This window comes from Macaca nemestrina, chromosome 1, assembly GCF_043159975.1.
Source record: "Macaca nemestrina isolate mMacNem1 chromosome 1, mMacNem.hap1, whole genome shotgun sequence".
Taxonomy (NCBI): Eukaryota; Metazoa; Chordata; class Mammalia; order Primates; family Cercopithecidae; genus Macaca; species Macaca nemestrina.
In genome coordinates this window covers 63,302,992-63,308,853 of record NC_092125.1, presented here as the reverse complement: position 1 = coordinate 63,308,853, position 5,862 = coordinate 63,302,992, and the positions used below count along the sequence as shown (strand labels likewise).

Genomic DNA, 5,862 nt, shown 5'->3' with positions numbered 1-5,862 from the left:
CTAAATCAGAGCCTTCCTATGTGTGGAAGCAGGAGTTTAAGAGGCAAATGTCAGGCTCAATGTGAAGCCACTGGCTCTGAAAATAAGGGGAACTGCTCCAGGTTCTAAGCTGGGACCACAGAGAAACACAGTGGTTAGTCTAAGACATTGTATTGAGCAGGATTTGCTTACAATTGTTAAAAATTATTAGATACTGGCAAAGGATATATGTAACATCCTCATATATTTTGATACGGCCGGGTGTGGTGGCTCATGCCTGTGATCCCAGCACTTTGGGAGGCTGAGGCGGGCAGATAATCTGAGGTCAGGAGTTCGAGAGCAGCCTGGCCAACATGGCCAAACCCCATCTCTACTAAAATACAAAAATTAGCCAAGCATGGTAGCGGGTGCCTGTAATCCCAGCTACTCAGGAGGATGAGGCAGAAAGAATTAATTGAACTCAGGAGGCGGAGGTTGCAGTGAGCTGACATTGCACTGCTGCACTCCAGACTGGGCAAGACGCTGTCTTTGGAAAAAAAAAAAAAAAATTGATGCATAAGAACAATTTTTTTTTTTTCTGGAGACAAAGTCTCACTGTCACCCAGGCTGGAGTGCAATGGTGCTATCTCTGCTCACTGCAACCTCCATCTCCCAAGGTCAAGTGATTCTCCTGCCTCAGCCTTGTGAGTAGCTGGGATTACAGACATGCACCACCACGCCTGGCTAACTTTTGTATTTTTAGTAGAGATGGGGTTTTGCCATGTTGGTCAGGCTAGTCTCAAACTCCTGACCTCAGGTGATCCATCTGCCTTGGCCTCCCGAAGTGCTGAGATTACAGACGTGAGCCACCAGGCCCGGCCAAGAACAATTTTTAAAATGTGAATTTATCATGCAATTTGTGGGCCAGAACACTGCCATGGTTTTTAAGCCCCTGTGTGATTCTCCCAGATGCCAGTTCCTGCACCTCCCCCCTTTTCTCCCATCCCTAAGTTACTACTGTGTTGATCATTCTCTTTTTTTCTTTTTTTCTTTTTCTTTTTCTTTTTTATTTGAAACGGAGTCTTGCTTTGTTGTCCAGACTGGAGTGCAGTGGCGGGATCTTGGTTCACTGCAACCTCCGCCTCTTGGGTTCAATCGATTCTCCTGCCTCAGCCTCCCAAGTAGCTGGGATTACAGGCACACGCCACCTCACCCAGCTAATTTCTGTATTAGTAGAAACGGGGTTTCACCATGTTGGCCAGGCTGGTCTTGAACTCTTGACCTCGTGATCTGCCCGCCTCGGCCTCCCAAAGTGCTGAGATTACAGGTGTGAGCCACCATGCCCAGCCCATTCCCTCTCTTTTTTTTTTTTTTTTTTTTTAAGAAAAGTATTTCCAAATATACCTGTAGCTCTAAACAATATATACTTTGGTTTTGCATATCTTTGTGCTTTATAAAAATGATATTATTTAACCAGGCATGGTATGGCATGTGCCTGTAGTCCTAGCTACTTGGGAGGCTGAAGTGGGAGGACTGACTGAGCCCAGGAGGTTGAGGTGAGTTTTATAAAGGTATGTTTAAATTTGCAAGTGTGGTCAGGCATAGTGAGTCACACCTGTAATCTCAGCACTTTGGCAGGCCAAGGTGGTAGGATTGCTTGAGCTCAGAAGTACAAGACCAGCCTGGGTAAAATAGTGAGACCCTGTCTCTACAGAAAATTTTAAAAATTTGCCAGCCAGACGTGGTGGCTCACACCTATAATCCCAGCACTTTGGGAGGCTGAGGCGGTTGGATCACTTGAGGTCAGGAGTTTGAGACCAGCATCGCCAACATGGTGAAACCCCGTGTCTACTAAAAATACAAAAATTAGCTGGCCATCTATTCTTCATTATGAAAAACTTTATAAAAACCTGAAAGAAATGTTGCATACTTGTATTTTCTGTTCTCCATTTCCAAGCAAGATAATAAAGAGAGGTTCTAAAATATTTGTAAATAAAAACCCAATGGGATTAAAAATGAAACACAGAAAACCAAATCTACATACAGCTGTGCCAGAGAGCATTTGTGGCTTTTTGTTTGTTTGTTTGTTTGTTTGTTTTTGAGACGGAATCTCTCTCTGTCACCCAGGCTGGAGTGCAGTGGCATGATCTCGGCTCACTGCAACCTCCACCTCCCAGGTTCAAGCAATTTTCCCACCTCAGCCTCTCCAGTAGCTGGGATTACAGGCACCCACCATCATGCCTGGCTAAACTTTTTTGTATTTTTGTAGAGATGGGGGTCTCACCATCTTGGCAAGGCTGGTCTCGAACTCAAGGCCTCAGGTGATCCACCTGCCTCGGCCTTTCAAAGTGCTGGGATTAGAGGCATAAGCCACCAAGCTCGGATGCATGACTGTTTTTTGCTTTTTTGGGGGGTGCTGGGGACGGAGTCTCCCTCTGTCACCCAGGCTGGAGTGCAGTGGCACTATCTCAGCTCACTGCAACCTCGGCCTCCCGGGTTGAAGTGATTCTCCTGTCTCAGCCTCCTGAGTAGCTGGGACCATAGGTGTGTGCCACCACACCCAGCTAATTTTTTGTATTCTTAGTAGAGACAGGGTTTCACCATGTTAGCCAGGATGGTCTCAATCTCCTGACCTTGTGATCCGTCTGCCTCAGCCTCCTGAAGTCCTGGGATTACAGGTGTGAGCCACCGTGCCCAGCTTGCATGAGTGGTTTTTATCTGATGTTTTGGATCCATTTCACATGAAACAAAAACAGGTGCTATAGTAAAGCCAAACCAGGAAAACCCCAATAGATTATTTTTAGCATGCCTCTTAATTTTTCTATCACCAGCTTCTCATTTTCTGTGATGAGTCTTGGACATGTAACCTCTTGAGGGGATGCCAGTGATGGATGGGCCATGGGTGAAGTGTCAGCAAATGTGAAAAAGCAAATCCAGCTATAACTATATAGACAGTTCATCTGCAATGTTCAGCCACATAACCATAGATAAATCCAACGACTGAAGAAAAAGTAATAATTCTCTGAAACATTTGTTCAACTAGCTTTTGTCCCTTGTAATCGATTCATATGGGCAGCAAGCTCATATGCTCCAACATGACTGGCCATGGGGGCAGGCGGTGGGCAGCATGGTTAGGGTGGCTGCAACTCAGATCTGGGTCTGGGTCTGGGCCTTATACCACCACACTTGCCTTTTTTTTTTTGAGTGGGGTTTTGCTCTTTTTGCCCAGGCTAGAGTGCAAGGGTGCCATCTCGGCTCAATGCAACCTCCGCCTCCTGGGTTCAAGTCATTCTCCTGCCTCAGCCTCCCGAGTAGCTGGGAGCCATGGCATGGCCACCATACCTGGCCTAATTTTTGTAATTTTAGTAGAGACAGGGTTTCACCATGTTGGCGAGGCTGGTCTCAAACTCCTGGCCTCAAGTGATCCGCCTGCATGGGCCTCCCAAAATGCTGGGATTATAGGTGTCAGCCACTGTGCCAGGCCCTGTATTGTCTTTTAAATAACATCTCCAAAGTGGCGATAGAGAAGAAATACCAACTTGTGAGTATATGTTTAGCTGATGTATACTCCAAGAATTAGGATAAAAATTAAAACATTTTTTAAAAATCAAAAGTTGAAATAATTTACAAACTGATTTTCACTAATACTCAAGTAAAAGATGTATTTTAGGAAAAAGGAAACCATGAGCCTAGAAAGGCCTGATATGCAGGAATGAATGGTAAGCAGAGAAAACAGTAAATGGATGGCTAAATCTAAACACACATTGGTTATATATATAAAAAAAACACATATAATGACATCGGGTCAGGCATGTAATGGGCCTGTAATCCCAGCACTTTGAGAGGCTGAGGCGGGAGGATCCCTTGAGGTCAGGAGTTCAAGACCAGCCTGACCAACATGGCAAAAACCTGTCTTTACTAAAAATACAAAAAAAATTAGCCAAGCGTGGAGGCGCATGCCTGTAATCTCCGCTACTCAGGAGGCTGAGGCACAAGGATCACTTGAACTTGGGAGGCAGAGGCTGCAGTGAGCCAAGACTGTGCCACTGCACTCCAGCCTGGGCAATAGAGTGAGACTCTGTCTTGAGAAAATAAATGAACAAATAAATAAAGCAATATGTATGATGATATCTAACTTCTGAGGCAAAAGAATCTCAGCCAAGAGTTTTTTTTCCTTTTTTTAGAGATGGGGTTCTGCTCTGTTGACCAAACCTGAGTGCAGTGGCGTGATCACACCTCACTGCAGCCTTGAACTCTGGGGCTCAAATGAGGGGGTGAACTTTTGAAATATTGTAAGAGTCCTATATTTTCAGAGAAGGGTAAAGATACTGATTACCTTCAGATAAAACCACCTTTCCAAAACTATGACTGTAAGAAAAATCTGATATAGTTGATTCCATCTTGCTTCTAACATCCAAGCTATCCTTGGTCATTCCAAGCCAACTTTGGGAGAAATTTAGTTTATAGTTTAACCTTAAAGCAAGAATAATAGTAGCCCCTCCCAGAACTAAACTGCCTTTGTAAAACTAATGAAAGCCTACAAGGTTAGAATAATGAGAGGACTCTGGATTCTGCTAAGCTATAGACATAATTAGCTGGGTGCGGTGGCTCATGCCTGTAATCCCAGCACTTTGGGAGGCTGAGGTGGGCAGATCACGAGGTCAGGAGTTCGAGACTAACCTGGCCAACATAGTAAAACCCCGTCTCTACTAAAAATACAAAAAATTAGCTGGGCATGGTGGTGGGCACCTGTAATCCCAGCTACTCGGGAGGCTGAGGCAGGATAATCGCTTGAACCCAGGAGGAGGAGGTTGCAGTGAGCCAAGATTGTGCTACTGCACTCCAGCCCAGGCAATAGTGCAAGACGCTATCTCAAAAAATAAATAAATAAATAAATAAAAATAATAAACTCCCTTCTTTCCCAGTCTATCTACATCTTGTTATTGGACTGTGAGAACAGCCGGACTCCATTCTTCCTGGAACACTAGAGCAGAGCAGGTCCCTCAGGCCCTTGCTTTCTGTCCTAGACCCTCAAGAAGACCTCAGGCAAGATGTAGACTGAGAAGCAGATGGATCAGGTGGATACAGCAGGGAGGAGGCCATCTGTGAACCAGGAGGTAGGCCCACACCAGACACTGAACTATCAACACCATGATCCTGGACTTCCAGACTCCAGAACTGTGAGAGAGAATTTCTGTTGTTTAAGTCAGCCACTATATGGTATTGTGTTGTGGCAGCAGAGCTGACTTAAGACCCCTTTCCCCACGGTCTGGATCCCCACATATCCTTCTTGGTGCAGATGACATGGCAGCACTTGGGAGGCATGCCAGCCGAAGGGTGCTGCCCTTGGGCTGTCTCCACTTCACCTAGGGGGTCAAGGATCTGAGGATCTGCCCAGGAAAGGGAGAAAGGGTAAGAATGAGAACCAGTCAGCCCGGGGTTCTAAACTGAGATATCTGAGCCACCCTCCTACACTCATCAACAGCCCTTTACTCTCACTGACCCTAAATACCAACTCCCCTTTTGCCTAAGAGACCTGAGGGAGGGGCGCTTACCCTCACAATCTGCAGTCTAAGCTCTGTGTTCCCTGGGATAGGCTCATCAGTCTGTAGGGTGGGAGAGGCCTTTTATAGGATAGAAGCTGGAATAAATGGCTGGATTGGGGTTTCAGAAGGGTCATCTCCGACCTCAGTAGGATGTAAAACTGTGGTCCACAGGACCTCATATCCCAGTCTTTGTTGTTGTTTAAAGACTCAATATGGGCCGGGCACGGTGGCTCAAGCCTGTAATCCCAGCACTTTGGGAGGCCGAGACGGGCGGATCACAAGGTCAGGAGATCGAGACCATCCTGGTTAACACGGTGAAACCCCGTCTCTACTAAAAAATACAAAAAACTAGCCGGGT

General features: G+C 45.9%; 1 pseudogene; it reads right to left on the bottom strand.

The window, feature by feature from the left end:
• On the bottom strand, nucleotides 1-3,055 carry LOC139355908 (signal peptidase complex subunit 1-like; annotated as a pseudogene).
• Between the last annotated feature and the right edge of the window lie 2,807 nt (nucleotides 3,056-5,862).